The following is a 19,182-nucleotide window of genomic DNA, read 5'->3' as shown; positions in this document are numbered from 1 at the left end:
TTACCTTGATCCACATCACGGCCCTATTTGGGTCCATCCCTGGCCCTTGCTGAGACACGCTGAGGCTGTGCCCAACCCAGCAGCCAGCCCTGCCCCACTGGCCATGGCAAAAGCAGACAGCTGGGCAAGGCATCCAAGGTTCAGCTCAGTATTGTCCCTGCCCACAGTTACACACTCCTTCCTTTTTGACAGCAGATGATCACACCCACACAGCTGCACATCAACCAATTCAATGTTGCAGTAATTAGGAGCTGGGGTCACTGTGAACTGATGGTTGTCAGCAAGCGCAGGATGTTCGCATTTGTGAACTGAGACTGGGTCGTGAACACTAAGCCCTGTCCTTGACTCCTCATCAATATTTCCAAGCCCTCCCCTTGCAGTGAATAACATGGCTATTGTCATAAATACTCATTGTAATATTGGCTTTTCACAAGTATTAAAATGGATGCTATATGTATAATGTTAAAGTAAGTTTGCTATAAAGATACAGGTTTTATTTCTGCCATTAACTAAACTTAGACATAGTAGTGAAATAGCTGATATAGTTTTGCTTGTGGTAATTGAACTGCCTGTTTGATTGGGATAATATCCAATGAATGTATGATGAAGACCTCTGCTACTGATATGCCAACTATCAGCACCCACCATCTGTAGAAAGTATGTATGGACCAAAGCCCAAGCTGGAGGTGATAACAAGAATGGACTAAAACCACAGCCAAGGAATACTCATATTCTAAAAGGGCAGACCGAGGAGGAGCCATGCTAAACAGTTCTCGGAACGTGTAAACTAGTTTGGGGAAAAGTCTAAATATGCATAATCGTAAATGAATGTGCAGTAGGCTGACGCAATAGAAAAGGTATGTAAAGGGTGTCTCAAGGGCAGGTGTGCTCTTGGCTGAATGCCAAGCCCCCGGCAGTTAAACTTTGCTTTATCATCTTCGTCTCCTATTGTCCTTTATTAAACTTCTAAATTTTACCAGGAGAGTGAACCTCACTTTTCACAGCTATCAAAGGGATATAAACCAGCAGAATATTTTTAGTAGTTTACTCGTTTTAACTGTGGTGCAAGTACTCATTTTTCATTATGGCATTTCATTGATTTTCTATGACAGATGACCCATCCTATTTATAGTCACAGCAGGACCTTCACCTTTATCCTGAAAACTGTGTTCTATCAAAAAATTCAAACACAAAGCTGCATATATGCATATTCAAAAGGGCACCTCCAGTTCTATCATTTCTATTCTTGCATTTTCCTATTTTATTTTGCATCTCTGGCCATTCCTGATGCAACTCAGTTATCCAGGTTAGAATATCTCACTCTGAAGATATTTCTAGTGAAGCTGAGTGCATAATGAACAGCATCTGCATTGCAGAAAAGGGTTTCAAAGAATTAAATCCCCAATGCCAATCAACCTGAGTTTCTTAAAACTGTCAAGATCAAGGATAACTGGTGATTTCAGCTCTTCCCACTCTCATCTACTGTCGTTGTACCAACTCTGTAACAGTTTTCCTGTACCACGTATGCAGTCAAGATGGCTGAAGGTCAACACTTGCAGCTGTTGCTTCACCCTCAGACCTTGGAGGCTGGTCATGGTCACTAAACCCTTGAGGCCAGGGCCTCCAGCTGAGTCAGTAACTTGTAGAATCACACATGTGGGGTGTATTTCCAGTTTCCAGTTTCCTGTTTTCTTTATCTTCCTGTTTCTGTTGGGCACCGATGTTTGGTTTTACTGACCACATCACATGCCTCAGGCTGGCAGTCTCTCTAACAGACATATTCACCATTCTTTCATTCAGTTTCCTAATCCTGTTTCTCTGATGAGCTTTCACATCTGATCCAAAAATGGTTCCTAGACTGATTCATCCATTTATCAATCTCTTTACAGGGATCCTTATTGAAATAATCTTCCCATTTCCCATCTCTCCACGCATTTTGGCTCAAGCAAATACCCAGAATCATAATCCCTGCAGTCAATAACCTGAATCTCAAACCACTCATCCTTTTATCACCTCATGACCTCGAAAATCACTGTCAGGCCTGCATTCTGGGATTATCTGCCCAGGAGTTCACAGCTGCACTTCCAATGCACTTAACACTGAACTTCCAACAGCCAGCTACATTTTGCTTGTGCTGAAATTATAAATTCATGTTCCAAAGCCTTCTACCCACATGGTATTCTTTCACAGTGGTTGTGCATTCTTGTTTTGGTCCTTCCTTTCTAAGGGCATGGAATCATAACCTGAATGGAATCAAATTTAAACTCATACCAGTAATATGCCATAATGAGGCAGATATTAAGGAAAAGCAGTTGAAAAAAAGGTGTTGTATGCCTTTATTGTATTACCATTAAAAATAAAGTGAATTTTGAAGGTTGCGTGAGCTAAGACTATTAAAACTCTACACCCAGATAAAACTATCAAGATACCATATATTAAGGTACATCAAGTTGCATCAGAGAAAACATGAACTGTGCTGCCAGGGCATTGTATCTCCATAGATGTAAAACCCATGGAGTCACAAATTAAAATGCTGTCGGGACACTGTATTTTGATGGTGTAGCCTTGAAGCCCGAGTAAACTGGTGTTGTGTTTGCTGGTACAGAGGCAGGAGGCTGCAGTTTAGTTCTGCACTGCTTCAAGGCTGAGATTTGCCAAGAGTTGCTTTATCTGAGCTTGTTTTGGCCTGCAAGGGGCTCTGCATTTGTTTGTTTAGCTGTAACAGCAGTTGCCTAACAATCAGATTACATATAGTATTATCTAACTGGTTTTGACATTAGTTAACTGTGCAATTGTACACTATACTTTTATAGAATTTTTAAATGAAACTATGGTTAGTGCAAATAGGTCATTATTCTGTGTCTGTGGCCTAGAATTGCCTAGAAGAGTAGGAGTGCAGGATAATAGCAGAGGCCTTGAAAGTCCAGGCACTTGATGATACCAGAGACCCCAGGGTCATAAACATATTACTGTTACTCAGTTATTTGTCACTAAAGGAATGTAGCCTTGGGAGCTGGATAAAACCAGTTTTAAGAGAAGGAAAAAAAAGGGAGAGAACAAAGAGCAAGTGTCAAACATAATATAAAATAAACCACAGACATTGAATTTTGTTATAATAAGAAATTGTGAAGCAATGAAGAAAGAGGAAGATGTGGTGCGTGTTACAAAATATATAAAAATAAACCCAAGCACAGACCCTAGAGAGAGGAAGTTTCCACCACCAGCATCAAATTTCTCCCAACAAAGAACAAGAGACACCAACAAATCTCCTATTTCACAGTCAACCTTTGGGACCAGAGGGGTACTGGGAGGGTGATTCTAACACCAGAGAACAAGGACAGCTACTAGGAAGTTTCCATACAGCTGTTTTAACTGCAAATTAATATGGTTTTTTCTGTAAAAATTATATTATTTAAACTATTCATGTTGCTGCCATTCTCACCAGACTGACAGCAGTGCTTTGCTGCTAAGACACTAGTTATGCAAGCAATAAATTGTACTAGTAGAACATAGTTCTTTAGTCCACAAAAATGGTACTTGTTGCAGCTCAATGTCAAAGAAAACCACAACCCTGTAATTCAAACATTGCACAAGGGACCTGTAACATGACCACGAGTAGGATCTGTTGAGGATATGTATGACTGGTATCAGAACAGGAACCATCTTTAGATGTACACCTAACACTGGAACAACAGCAACAAATCCCACATGCCACAAGCAGGGTAACAGTTATAACTCCAATATAATAATGAATACTGATAGCACAGGTACCATTGTCTCAGAATCAGGTGTGCAGAATCAATCACTACTATTCTATAATCATGCTGTCTGTTTCAGTTTTACCTTAGTAAGGGCAAATACACCTCTGAGGTTTGTGTTGTCTCTCATTACTTCCACTTGAAGCCTGTTATAATATGGATGCAACCGTTTGGGCCAAGAGATTAATTTTCAGGAGTATTTCCTTGTTCAGGCAATACAAATCAAATAAACTTTTTCCTCCCAGTCAATCTGATAAGCTATGCCTTAAGGGGGATTTCAGGATCTCTGACCACATATACCCAGAACATTTAAATATATTTAAATATTTACTAGAATATCTAAACATTTCCAAACATGGACTGTATCACCTGATTTGCAGCTGATTGGTTTTCTGGGGGTAGTAGCTGGGATCAGCTTGATTTCTGATGGGGTTTTTTGTGGCAAGACTATTGCCTTTGGCAATGCAGTTGGCATGGTGGTTAAGAAGGAGGTGTTGAATCTGTCGTGTTTAGTCTTGCAGCTTGAAAAGTTGCCAATTTCAATTGTCTTACAGCCTCTTCCTCCCTTGGACCTGTCACAAAATGAGTGGTTTTGCTTACTTAAAGAATCACCATCAAAGGTTTTGGTGAAAATAGATGTCAATATGAATTTGCAAAAGCACAACAAAGTTTGATTGCAAAGTTCACCCTACTACTTATTACATGCATAATACATATAAACAAACAGCAAAATAGAACCAATTTAGAGTGATTTATATGGAGGGCAGGGATGTAAAAGGGGTAAGGAAGAAAAGGGTAAAGGGTGACCCTCTCTAAACTCCTTCTCAGAGAGGAGTCTGGGTGCAGCTGGATACAAACTTGGATATAAACTTGGGCTTGGACTTGGTCAATGGTTTAAGTCTAAAGGATGTGCAGCCCTTAAATGTTAACTTAATCAATAATCAATTACAATCATAACAACAATGACAGTTATGGATTCAAGATAATAACATATATGCTATATTTGCTGTAGAATGTTCAAGTCAATACACACAGAAAGATATATATATCTATGTAGAAAGGCGCACCTATTAAAAAATTCCGTCAAGAATGAGTGAAGCACTCACATTTAATGCCTTTTGGTGTTTCTCAGTGGCAGGGGCTGGGCCTCAAGTAGCTGGGATATTAGCCCAGGTCCCATTACCAGCCAAAGGTCCTCCAAGTTTCACAAACTTGGGAGTTCACACACTCTGAGAGGTCCCACTCAGAGGGAGATGCTGGTGCAACACACTGCAGTTCAGAAGAGCTGAAAGGGTCTTACTTAGGAATGCAGTTTATAGGGTCATGAGATGGTTGGCTTCAGTCATCAATAAATTTTCTGGTTGCAATCCAAGACTGGCAATTACTGAAATTTTCAAAATTCCAGTAGGGGTAGTACTGTTCCACTCAGGCTATAATTCAGATAAGGGTTGTTTCTGGGCTGCCAGGGGATGATCGATTATTCCCACTCTCCTCTCCCACCTTGGCCAGGCAGCAGCAGTTCCTGGTAGGGTCAGTGCTGCCCCCACCCCAGCCTTGCAAGAGTTCGATCAAGGGACACTTCACTGCTCAGCTCTTACACAAAGCCCAAGACCACAATTATTGAGATCATAGAGCAGATGCAAGCAGGCCAGAGAAAAAGGGGTGAGGATGCAGCCCCACAGGATCCCGTTCCCACTCATTAAGTGCGCATGTTAGGATTGAGCAATGGTCACATGGTTTTCATGAGCCTAACATGTGTAATTTAAAGATTGGGTAATTAATCAATGTGTTTAATCATGAGCACATGTGCAGCATATTTTTCTGGCTGTAGGAAACACCATGTGTCTTTGATCACCAGTTGCATTTATTCTTCCTAGGAGTTGTATGATTATTAATGCAATAAGGATATTAGGATGTATTGCCACGGGAGTTTCCACAGCTAAATCCACATCACAAAGCTGATTGCTATTGGGACTGAAGACATTGTGAGCAAAGCACTGACTACAGGAGTGTACAGGTGACCACAGAGCTGGCCACCCTCACCATGGATAGGGTCTGTGCAGTGTGCCATGCCATCATCAGTCCAATGACCAAGCCCCGTTCTTCAGTTATATTCAGGTTGGTGTGCCACCACACAATTTCTATTTTATCTTTTTTTATTTCTAAACCTATTTATTATCAGCCAACACCTATAACTAACCTGCCCAGAGCTTTTATCTTCCTCTTTCAGTAATTCATCACTTAGTCTGTGTTGCTGCTAATGTAGCAAAATGAGAATGAGATTTAAACAATACTGATTTAACTCACATTCATGGTCTTCTAGCATCAAACATGCAACCACCAAGAATGTCTGTCATATTTCATTTGTCTTGGCCAGATCACTAAGAGAGTCTGTGGTCTGATCAAGATGACTTGAATATGATAAGGGAATATCAGCTGAAGAGTGGTTGTCTCTTTTGACTGAGGAAGAACAAGTGGTTTTTGAATGAGCTTTTCACTCTTCAAGCTACTTCTGGAGTTGGCAGTGACTGTAAAATTGGTTTTTTTCATCCTGTCCAATCTTCCTGAACCACTTTTGCTGATACAGTCCTCCATTTGTCTCCCTCTGGAGATTTTATGGATCAAATACTGTTCTTTATCTTCCTGCCATTCTCCACATCTTCAGTTCCATCCTTCATTTTCCCAGTATGCTCACTGATGTTCTGGGGTCTTGGTAACAATCTGGTCTCTATGCTGCCAACAGTCACAATTCTTTTAACCCTACTGTTTTACTTGTTTCTGCTGGTGCTTTCAGACACATTTTGTATTTGCCCACCTTAGCCTTCTCACTTTGGATTCTCTGCCAACTTTTATTGCAGTTAATGAAACAAAACTCAGTTCAAGTCCCTACAGATAAGGAAAGTGATTTCTGCTTCATGAATCAGCTGACTCTGTTTACTCCTATTTTCACCAGCAGAAGTATCAGTATGTGAGTGTCCAGTTAATCTGGCCAGTAGAGTTTGTGCACAACATGTTGTCAGGACATGCCAGTACTGAATCCTGTCTACATTTGCTAAGTTCCTCTTCATTGCTAAAAACAAATTGCTTTTGGTTAGCCCTTGAGAGTCAACAGTTACTGTGATCTCAGTATTTAGTTTTGTTGCATATGTGCCTCAGACAACACTGCTGGGTCAGTGTTTTGCTTTTGTTTTCCTTTTCTAGTTCCATTCTGGCTCCAGCCCAGTTCCTTCATACTCGTGTCATCTTATCTCATGGTTTCATTTTCTTGTTCTCTGGTCGTTGAATGAAACCATTCACAGGTTGCACTGTGATCTAGGTGAACTTCTGACCTTAGATAACTATATATGCCATTATTTTAGTAGTTGTTCTACTGTTTCTTCTCATGTTTCCACTTGGCCAAGAACCTTTCCACTCTCTCTTCCAGAACAACCTGAGTTTTCAAGATGCAAATGTCTGCATAAGTTCCAACTAAAAGTTTGAGGTTCATTTGCAGATTAGGATTCCAACTTGTTTTCTATTTGAGAGCCATAAATCACTAATATCATGCATATATGTTAAATTGCTAGTTGTATTTGTCTATTCTGTTGTCAAACAAGTTCTAGCTGGACTCACCATAGGAAAACTTTTTGCTTCTGAGGTGTATTGTCTGTTACGCTTTCCAGTTGTTCTTCTTTTTAGTAAGGATGCTTTCAGTATAGGTTAATACACTGTTTTAAAAGTTGTTATGGCATATTCAGTATTTGTGGATCTAGCAACCCAGGACTGTGTAGTGTCTTAAGAACAGAACGTATTAAATGCCCTAAAAGTAGTCTTACAGTTTTCTTGGTTCACCTCTCTGGAGGATATGTGTGTCATGCACAGCACTGCAGAGAACTTGAGACCTTACAGAGCATTTTGTGACAAAACAAGAGCAAAACCAAGCTCGTGACTGCTAGCTACAACAGTCCCAGTGCAGCCCCAAATACGGGTTCTACCCAGCGTACAAGAAGCCAGTTCTCACAGAGTCAAGATATTTACTTCCTGTCTGCTCAGAGATGGGTACAACATAGTAAATCCAAAGCTAGCACCCACTCAGTAGTCCAGCTACCTGCTTTTATACACTTCAGACTGATACAGGGAAAAACTCCACAACTCATAAAAGTTGTAAAGTAGGCATGTATTTATTCAGCGCTGGACCCCTGTGTGAGATCTCCACAAAGACATGCGCCCCTTCCGAAGAAAAACATAACCCTCTATTTATTCCCCAAAATGTTACATAGGCATCAAGTTTCACAATACAGCCATGCATATTAATTTCTTAGTCCTGCCTAGCCCCTCTTCGTATTATAATTAACTTATCCATCCCTTTGCGCTTGTGCAGAGCTCTCTGGTGCTAGTCCAGTGGTCTCACGGGAGGAAAGCAAACGAGTTTTCCTCATCTTCTTTGGAGATGAAGTTTTCACCTTCTCTTCTTGCGCATGTTCTCTGGTCTCTTGGTCACAGTTCAAAACACAAAGCTAGTTTAGGCTGGTTTGGGGTTGGAGGAGCCCCTCTTATCTCAATAGCCTTGCAAGTCTGGCATTCCTTCTATCCTGCTTTTGCAAGTAGTTCCTCTCTTATCAGAATATCCTTGCATTCTCTCCTCTTGTCTTAGAAAGCATCCTGTCTTCCTAAGCACAGCAGATATACATCCTCTAAACAGCTATTCATAATCAATCACCCTTTAATTTCTAGCCCCCTTGCCTCAAGACTATGAAAGAGAAACATTTTCCCTACACACAACAGTCTTTCTTCATCCTCATTCAAGATGTGAGCACATCTTCCCACCTTCGTGTAAAGGCACAGCACCATTTATTTTACCATGCATGCTTTATGGGGAAGGGGCTTATTTGAGTAAGGGGATACTGCAGCTTATTTTGTGTATTTTACTATGCAAATAACTAAAGGTTAGCGCAAAAGTGCAACCAAAATTCTTCTTTGGCCTTATCAACAGTTTGTTCCAGTGTTATCTCCTTGTTTGGCAGATTTATGGTGTCATCTTGTTCTCACTTCTCCGCAGTGGGGCCTTGACTCTTGGGTTCTGATGGTTATCTTGCAGAGATAGGATTTTTTACAGCACCAGCCAACATTTATTCTGCTTATCTCTTGAGTTTCTATAATTTTCACAAGAGTCCCAGTGACGATATAGTCTGATGGAAATGTTTCATTCCAAAGCTAGACCGGTAATGCCTTGCCTGTTCAGGACTAGGTTTAGAGGTAATTCCGAGATCTGTCCCTTTGCTGACTACAAACCCTCTTTAAACACACTTCCTTTCTACCTAAATGCTAAACAGAATGCTGCCTTTCAAAGGCCAGTTTGGAGCCCTGTTTATTTGCAAATTGGTCTCTTGAGAGAAGAGTCTGAGGTTGCCTGGAGTACCCTAGCTCTGAAGGGGATACCTTTGCCATTCAGCCATTGATTCAGACAGGCTAAGCTTGGCTGCAGCTTTCGTAGAGAATCAGCCTCTGGGATCTGTGGTGATTTAAATGTTGCAGTTACTGTATCCTTTCAGGTTTTTCCAATGGTTTGATTTGATTTCTCTGCATGTCCATTAACTTGAGGATTTTCTAGTACTATGAAGTGTGTTTTATAACCTCTTTTTTTTTTACAAATCAGTTTAACTAACTCCCTGAAGCATTAGTGGATTTTATGAAAGGGCTTCCTCTGGAAACCGTGTATTTTGTCAGGTATGGAAGGGCATAAACCTCCATGCTGTCCTTTTCTGGGAGAGTTTCAATCTAGTTGGTTAATGACATCAACCAAGACAAACAAATAGTTATTTCTGCTTGCTGTAGTTTGCAGGAACCCTGCATGGGTGATGCAAAAGTCATGGTGAAGACCCTGGGTTTTGTGGTACTGAATCTTTATTCTCCTTTGGTTCATTAAAGCTGTGGCTTTTCTGATTGATTAAGCCTTAGGGCATTGGAGTGTCTTGTGGTTTTTTTTTTTTTTTCCTTTTCCTTTAGCATAGGTATTTAGTGCTGGTTTGTTTAGGGCTTTTTTTTTTTCTGAGTGTAAGTATTTAGTGCTTGTTTAGAGGATTTTCAGGACTGTTGGATTAACTCCTATCTGATATGACCAGTACAACCAGCTTTCTGCTTCTGTAAATTCCCTGCCCTTCTGTGGGTTTTTAGAAGCATGTGCACATACATTATGTCATACAGAACATTTATGATGAGTTCTTTTATATCATTTGATATAAATAATCTTATGGTGTTTGTTGCAGATAAATTTGGCAACGAAGTACCTGTTTTAACTACATAACTTGAACAGATTTAGGCACAAAATTCTGAGTAGATGAGCAAGTGAAGGTTTGTGTGGAGGGTATGGAAAGGTATTTTATATCGCTTCTCATGCAAGAAGTTTCCAAGAAAGAACCCATGTGGAGATGACTATAATCTTTCTCTGTCCCTCCCTCTTTCTCCCCTGCTTCTCTTCCTATTTCTATCTCCCTCTCTACCTCACATTTATTGTGAGGTAAAATTTGTACCATTGACTTTGGAATATGATCTTGTTTGTACCTTAATTCAGGCAGAGGCATCTTTCAATTATCAGACCCTAACATTATTCCAGAAGTGGAATCCTAATATCATTCTGGTGGATCTTAACACTCCTTTTCCTGAATCAAAAGCAAATCTACCACTTCCAAGAAAATACTCTCATTCTCACAAATCTATTACTTTTTAAGCAGCAGCATAAGTTTTGAGCTCACTCTCCCTTGAACATCATCATTGTTCTAATTTTCTAGACACTGCAGTTCCTCTTCCAGGCACTGTCCCAGAAGTGCCTGGAGCTAGAAGGAGCTTTTATCTTGCTGAAAGTGCTGTTAGCTGCTCGATTCCTCTGCCCTGAGTGGCCTTTCAAGGGAATGATTCTCCCTTTTGTTCCCAGGACAAGCAGCCATCTACTACTCGTGACTCAGCCCAGGACCTGCATTCTCTGCTGGTGCTGCCCCAAACACTGCTTCCAAATGAAGAGCCCTTTTCTGTTAAAGCAAGTAAGTCTGAAAAGGCTCCATAATGTAGCAGAAGGTAGCAGAGGAGGTCTGTCCGATCCCACACAATGGACCTTGACTCCAGCTGTTACAAAATGAGGAGCTAGAAGTGAGGTGAGCCACATCCGGGTCCGGGTGCATGGGCTTGCTCATCAAGCCCTTATCAGGGGGAACCGGGGATCTGTTGGGTGGCTGCAGATAAACAGCTCCTATCAAACAGGAGCAGGAGTGTCAGTTACATGACTGAAGACTCAGGTTGGGTGCTAGGAGGTAATTCCACAAAGCTAGCACACTGTCTGTCTGAAGAATATATATATAACGGTATGCTTTGGATCTGCCTCTCTCTCCCTAATACCTGTTCATTGTTTGCTAGCTGGTCCTGCAGGTTGGAATTACTTCTTCTTTAAGGACATTAGTTTTGAGTCAAAGCAGTTAATTATGTAGTTCATATTCTTGATTTAAGTTGGGCCTTGAAGCCAAGATCTATAGGCTGGCTTTCAAAGTCATTGCTCCTAGGTATGCTTTTGAATGCTTTTCTGATTCTTTAGGTCATCTTGACCTTCTGGCATAATCCAGCAATTTTGGATGTATACCAAGCAGCAACTCTTAACCCATAAAACCAGCAATGATTTTTAAGGAGCCCGGCAGCAAAATGGGTACTCTTGTGCATTCATATTCCTGTATTTGATTCAGTCAAGTAAGACCCTGATTTTGACTATCGTGGTTTATGTGTCTCACTGGGAATTTGGACATTAAACCTGCAAGCTTGCTACCCATGACTTTAGAGATCCCAAGCATGTAAGGTACGATTTAAAAGGAATTTTCTCAAACCATGTTTATTTTTTCACTCTCTGAATGTACTCATGGCTCTCAGTCCAAGATCATCTGCTGGGGAAAGACAGGAATTCGTAGGATTTGGTGGGACCACTCTGTGTCAGAGGTGGCTCTGCTATTGCGCTCGTGTTTTCTGTAGTGCTGAAGACAGCAATGGTCCCTGTTGTGATCTCATGAGTGAATAGCTACTCTTTTGCCAGACTATAACCAGCTCATTAAAAGACAACTAAGCTAATTCATACTTACCTGCTATCTTAAAGCACAGTGTAAACCCTTCTGCCTGGATAAATGAAAAGCAAGCTGGGGAGGCAAGGTCACACAGAGAAGCTGTGATTTACTTGCATCTCATGGGAACAAACTGACAAAATCCCATTGTTTTCCTGGATACATATTATCACTGAATGTATTTAGGGAGGCACTTCTATCAAAATAATACCAATCAGTAGCTGGATATTTTTCTCCTGCAAACAGCATTTGGTCATATCGGGTATAAAGGAGAAACAGCCCAAGAATTTAAACATTGATTAAGTAGCCAATTATTCTATGCTAAACTGTGTTTTCTACTCTATCCATGTACTGATAGCTTTTGCTTTTTAACCCAGTTAAATCAAATGTCATGCACTGCCAGAATGCCTGGCACATATGCTAAAATCACAGAATCAAAGTGGGTTGGAATGGACCTTTAAAGATTGACTAGCCCAACCAAAATGTATATAGAGAGTATTCTCACAGTCTTTTACTCCCACATTTAACTAATAAACAAAATTACTGGCAGTATACAGTCATGTTCTCTATGCCAAATGAAGGATCTTTCCCAAAAAAATGCATTACATATTCTCACAGTGACACAAACACTGAATTAAAAGCAGATTAATAGAACTTTCTTTCTCAGGGTTGAACTTTCTAAACATGGAAAAGCTGTGACATGTTTCACGCATTTATACAGGTTCATGTCTTAGGAGAAGTAGTCCAGCAAGTCCAGTTCTTTATATACAACTTTAAGGGGAGGAAAGGTGCCATTCATTTCTACTAGATGTTTGTCTTTTTGATAATTCCCAAAGATCTTCCTTTCCACTTGGATTACACAAATGGCAGGCTCAAGGACCTCCATTCCCCACACACTTTGATCTCTTTCTGAAAGGGACAATAATCCTCAGGAAGGCACATGCCAGGCTCATCCAGCCTATTATCCATTGTGGCCCCAAGAGGAAATCTGGGTTCTTGCTACTCTCTGGTAAGAAGACTCCGGTCAGAAAGGGCTTGCTGGAAATATCCTAAAAGTGCAGCTTTTTATTGCATCTTAGAGTGATGCCACAGGGTTTTAGCTTTTGTATTTTTCAAATTCTGTGCTGCTTTAGTGTGTCCTTCTGAGCTTCATTTTGGGGGACAGTAAGCTCTCTTCACAGAGTAGGTAGACAAAACTCCTTCTCTAGCTGGGGACCAAAGACAAATGATCCAAGTTTTAGGCCCAAGAGTATAAATAATGGTGGACTTAAGAGAGAAAAACAAGAAGGATGGGACTTCATGGGCTAAAGCTATACTTGGACAATTAACTCCAATATGCAAATGGACCAGAACTTATAAAAGTGAGAGATCTCATGACCGGTTGTCTATTTTGTGACCATTTTGGGTTCACCTTGGGTGTAGCCCTGGCTGGGCTCTTGTGGAGCCCAAGGTGTATACATTGAGGTCTCCTAATAAATACCTACTTTATTCTTTAACTCCATCTAGCCTCTGTTCTAGGTCAGCCTTCACAAGACATCAAGAGTGGGAATATAGAAAAGGTTATACCAAGGGCTGCATTAACACAGTCTGATGCACAAGAAAGCCACAGATCCTGAGTGCTGTTTTTAGGCCAAGTGGGACTCATGCTCATGCACTGAGGAGCAAGGCTCTGCCTGCCAGGTACAGCTGCAGTAGCAGAGCCTCACAGACAAGCAGCATCTCAAGGTACCCCTCCTCCAAGGACAGATGCATTCACAGTACAGGAATGGAGCAGATGGACACAGCACCAGCATACTTCTGTCCCTCAGGTCCCTACAGAGGTCAAGGGACTTTTCTCTAAAAGGGCTGAGTCTCTTTTTGCTGCCGGAAGTCTGAGGGGCCTTCCCCGATAGAGGGCAGGCAAACAAGCACTCTCTGGAAAGCTGTGATTACCCACCCAAATACCACTTCATAAACTTCAGGAATCACCTCTGCCTGGGCTTGTGCCTGGCTTTTCCCATTGCATGGTCAGTGTGTGTCTGTATGATGATATGATCCTACGTAATGTCATGAGTTGTTCCCATTCAATTATTTTCAAGTTACTGACTGAAAAAAAATTGTGTGGGCTGACTCACCTCTGGAGCTGTCATTGACCAGTCTTCCCATCGAACTTCTGCTCTCAGGCCACCCATACCTTTTCCTCTGCTTTAAGCACAAACAGTGTATGTTATTTCAGAACACCACAGAAATGCATCAGCAGGCAGCAATAAACGAGTTTTGTTAGGAAAAACAAACTAACTTTTCAACACGTGTTTGTTGAATTTTCATCAGCAAAGCTCATTCTTGTTTATTATTTCTGAAGGTAAAGGCTGGATGACCAGGGTGGAATAGGTTTGGAAGGAAGGCCAGACAAACTGGTTTTTAGACAATTTAATTTTGCAATTTAATTTCCCTTGCCTTTAACAGCTTTGTTTGATGAACTTAAAAAGTAAAGGGCAGGAAAGTATGTTCAGAAGGCAGGGAAGGAGAAAGAACATTTGTATTTGCCAGCCATTTGCAGCTTAATTTGTAAACTAAATAATAAAGGATGTGTAATTGGAATATTCAGGAACTGCGAGAAATTTGAGAATTCTAAACTGCTATACAAGACAAAAAAGGTATTAGGGCTATCTGGAATCACCCTTAGGAAAACATGACACCTACAGTAACATTTGAAAGACTCTTAGTCTGCATCTGAAGTAAATAAACTTATCTTGATTAGCAAGAATGCATGAAGACTCTTAGCTACCCTTTTCTCTTGGGTGATCTACAGATAAACAGGACACCAAGGTAAAGAAAGCCCCAACCTCCCAAAGAAAAATCAACTGTTCTCACTGCAGAGGTGGGAGTGCCTCTGCAGTGTGGGTGTGAGACTGCAAGAAACATTGCTTGGATTCCTGTCTTCTTCAGGACTGGGTGTGCAGAACTCTGGATACTGATCAGCATCGCTATGTGTAGTAAGTGTCCTGTTATCACTGTAAGGAAAAAAACTGCTGACATCCTTCCCACAACAGATATACATACACTATGTGGTGACTATAATAAAAGCAGGGCACAGCTATTACAAAAATAAGAGAAAGGTGAAGAAAAGCTGAAGACAATTATGCTTAGTTCATATAGGTTTCCTCAAGTGGCATAAGTACGCTGGCAGGATCACTCTTTTGTTAGTATAGTTGAGGCTTCTTGGTTTCTGTCAATACAGCTGTGTATACAAAGTAAATAAAACCACCTTGGTGATGAACACTGCTGTGGGTCAAAGGAAAGGAATGTAGGCCTGGCCTTAGGTCTTATCTTTGAAACGTAATTAGCTGACAACAACTATGTCCCGGTGTTTAACAATGAGCACTGTAATAGAAAGGCTAAAATTGGTGTGAATGGAACATAAGTGGGAATGTCTGGGTATGGAGAGAGCCAAGTGTAATGATCAGGGAGAAGACCCTGTGTTAACAGCACCCAACTAGCAGCTCATCAAGAACAATCCAGTTTCACAGATCATGGAGACAAAGAACTGTACCTGATGATGCCCAGAGATAGAAACACAATTGACCACTGTGAAGATACAAAACTATGTACCATGGTCAACAACATAACAACCACACAGGAGCTGAGGAGTACTTGTTAGCATCACTTGTCCTCCCTGTCACAACAGGTCTTGGATATAAGACCTGGATGGTGTCATGGTGCCCTCTTGGTGGTCACACAGCTTTGTTATATGTAACAGGTATAATTCGTGCCATTTTTTTGCATGAAATATATAATATTAAATAGTTGTTAGAATGTACCCTTTGGCATTAGAAGCCCCCCCTTCTCAGGCAAAACCAGGTGTGTGTTGAAACCCAATTTACAAGCAAAAGGATGTGGCTCGCCAGGAGATGGGCCTTATCTGAGGCGAAATGGAGACACCCAGGCACTGATCATCGCGTGAACGACCCGAGATGGACATCAGGAACATCCCCCCTGGGCCGAGACATGTGAATACTGTGTTCCCGTAAATTTCATCAAGGGTTTCAAGGACACCGGACTTCGAATTGTTCTGCCTTGCCGCAGAGAAGGAAATCTCATCAACTTATGGGACTCTGAATGAAACAAAGAACTGGATGCCGAAATCCTGGCTTCAGGCAAAATCTTCCCTATAAAAATCGCTTGTACCAGGATGGTGGGTTGGGAGCATAGAGTGAAACCTCTGCTGAGGCTGATCTCTGTGTCTCGCACCCAGCGCCGATCCCGGGCTCGGCACTGTCCTTTTCCTTGTGGCTGGCTAAGTTAGATCTCTATTGCTAAAATAAATTCTTTTTATTTTTTTTAATTTGGCTGGATCATTTTTCATTTATAACAGCTTGAACACCCAGGCCCTGGTATGTGGAACCTGGGTAGCCTCCTTGGACGCCACACACCTCTGGTGCATGTGTGGAGGACTGAAAGCATGTTTGTCTCAGTTTGTTCTGAACAAAGTCACCCCCGTAAGTTCTCACCAGGGTATTTCCTACACAATTCATACAATGCTGCACTAGTCTTTCCTGTGACCAAACCCTCTTAAGGTCAATCCAATCTTTTGACTATCTCCAGTTCAACTGACTTCAGAGGAGCACTCTTCCATCCTCACAAGACCATCACTACTCCTAGAAATGAACTTTTACATTTATGCCCCTAAATATTAGTTTTAGCATATATTTTGTGTCCTCATTGTGCTTTTATTGTCCCAAATGAAGGGTCATTACCCAGTAGGCAACTCAAATTCATACACCAAGGAGAAATATTTCTATTACTTTATTGTAGTTTACACAAAGTAGGGAGCTGTGTGGTAACTCCCAAAGGGTTGACTCCCCAGTCATCAAAACTTTATACTATTTATACATTTTAACAAACAAACAATTTGGCATTAAGTAGTAACAAATTACATAGCTTTTCAGTATTTAGCATTCAAATCCGTATTTGCTAATTTGTAAATCTCACTTCTGATGCTGATTAGTCCACATGGACAATTCTTCCCTCCATTTGCATTGGGGGTCTATTTTGAGGAGGTGGTCAATGGGTCCGTGGTCACAATTCCCCTGCCAGAACTACTTTTCCCTCAGTTACTGCTTAGCCCTGCTGACTTCACTACTGATGGCTCTCATCCAGACAGCCCATTCATCTCAGGATTGTTCTCCCTTTTCCTTAAAACAAAAGATTAGCCAAGCCTACAAGTTTCTATAAATTTCACAATGTAGCTGCTTAATCCTAGATGCCTAGATATAATTACTGATTAACAACAAAAAACCTGCAAAGTTAGGTCCAGATAGTGAGACTAGGTGACTTTCTCCATCACTATCTCACAATTTTAAGGTAAAACATTAAGGTTAAAAAACCCAAACCAACAAATTTGGTAGGACTCTGAAATCCTTTATATCAAAAAAAGGAACAATAAAAGAACACAAGGAGTCTTTTTACTTACTGGGTTTGTTTTGGTTTTTTTTTAGTGCAGGTCATCTTTAATACATTAAAAACATTAATATTAGAGCAGATGTATCACTTTGTTATGACTTATCATGATTCTAAAATATTTATAATAATTTGACAATCAGCCTTGTCAAAGATTAATCATGTAATTATCCCTCTGATCTTTTTCACTGAAACCCACTGTAAGCTGATCTCTTATCAGGGACTCTGTTGATTCCCATGGTATTCAACATATCAAAATGTCAACATTTAATTTTTAAGAGATTAAAATTAGTTAGGAAACCATCCTACTGTGCTTTGTGCCAGAATGGCATCTCAAAAACATACCCATATAGGTTAATTTGTGTTGTGGGTAGAAAAGGCGTACATCATGTCTGTAAAATGTTCATAACAGTTCTAAATGCTCACATCCACACTTCTGATTTGCTCTTTAGATGATACTTGTGGAAATCTGCCAGGTTTGCTATGTCAGGATTGATAATCGCCATGATTTGCCAGCCAAAATTCTCATGAAGAACTGATGAGGATGGTTGACCAAAAACATGAGCTAAGCCATGCTTGTCTTGCACCTGGCTGGAGCAAGGCTCAACAACAGAACATTGTCTGTGAGGAAGCAGAGGCCTCACAGCCCAGTGTTGTCTCTGCGAAGCACAGAACAACAACAGGGTCTCTGTACCAGCATCATCCCTCCCATCCATGGGAGCCTTGTGATTACTCTTATCCTTTGAGGAGATAAGGATGTAAAGACTCTCTGGGGAAGGTCAGATGGCCTTTGCTGCTGCCTCAGCTGGAGGAGGAGGATGCTGAAGTGTCATGGTTCTGTTCTGTCTTTGTTTCTCTGTAAGTCACATAACTCTGTGATAAGTTAGAAAGGACTCTTTGTTCATCATTAAGGAAACCACAAGACAGAAAGGAGAAGCCTTGTGTAGATAACAGAAAACCACAAGACAGAAACTAGATAGTATGTTAATTACTTAAGCTGATTGTGCAACTAGAACTTAGGTGCATATAACTAACCTTATATGGAAAAGATCATTACAGGGCCGTGAACTTTCACTGAGGAGGAAGAGAGGAGCCTTCCTCAAACGACCACCAGAGAGTAGAAGAAGACCCCCTAGCAACAGAGGGCGCAAGCGCAGAGTACACCCAGAGATACAGCGGACACGGAAGAAGAAAGAGTATAAAAAGACTGCGGGAAGGGGGAAACAGTGTGAGCCGTTGGCGGAGCGCTGACTCCCCGGCTGCACCCAGCGCTGTTTGATTGCCATCGCTTGCTGTAACCAATAAATTTCTGATTGACTCTCGAAAGGCTGAACAAATTATTCGCCTCAATTTATAGCAACTCCATTTGACCAAAGGTAACCAAAGACCCTCAATGTCTCTAATTTGAATATTAAAAATATCCCCACCAATATCAACGCAAGAAAACAGCTGTTGCTGAATTGAATCCTGCATTTGCAGGATTCGATGTTCCTGAACCAATCATATTTGACTACAGTCACATCTCCATTTTGCCAAAAGTATGAATTTTATATTTCAAATCCTCTACTTTGGGAGAACAAGAATATGAACCCACTTTGCAGACAAGACTGTGGGCTGGCTGGTCCGTCCTCCCCAGAGCAGCAACACCTCTTTGCTATGCTCTGCACCTCCACCAAACTGCATTGAAGTGTACCTGGGAACATCTCTACACAGCACTGTACACTTATATTTTGTGGACATAGTGCATTTATCACTGGTAATCTAACAAGAATCCATAACCTGTTGCTTGAATGAGCTACATTTTTGTTAATCTGTGATCATGAAAGTTCTTATTGAACACGACCTATAGTGCCAAATTGGTTACAATCAGAAATTAAAACATGCCTCACCCAGCCCCTCTGATCTCTGAGGAC

The 19,182-nt window shown here is 41.0% G+C and overlaps 1 long non-coding RNA gene across 2 annotated transcripts; it reads left to right on the top strand.

Moving 5' to 3' along the window:
- Positions 1-819: 819 nt before the first annotated feature.
- LOC128788162 (uncharacterized) lies at positions 820-13,628 on the top strand. Of its 2 annotated transcripts, none has more exons than XR_008430975.1 (3): positions 820-857; positions 5,636-5,876; positions 10,669-13,628. It is a non-coding gene; the product is annotated as an uncharacterized LOC128788162 (long non-coding RNA). The 2 variants fall into 2 exon arrangements; XR_008430974.1 differs by lacking the exons at positions 820-857; positions 5,636-5,876 and adding an exon at positions 7,616-8,993 and having other exon boundaries at positions 10,669-10,774; positions 11,320-13,628.
- Positions 13,629-19,182: the final 5,554 nt, after the last annotated feature.

This window comes from Vidua chalybeata, chromosome 5 (genome assembly GCF_026979565.1).
Source record: "Vidua chalybeata isolate OUT-0048 chromosome 5, bVidCha1 merged haplotype, whole genome shotgun sequence".
NCBI classification, from domain to species: domain Eukaryota; kingdom Metazoa; phylum Chordata; class Aves; order Passeriformes; family Viduidae; genus Vidua; species Vidua chalybeata.
Note: the sequence above shows the minus strand (reverse complement) of the source record. Positions and strands in the feature narration are given on the sequence as shown.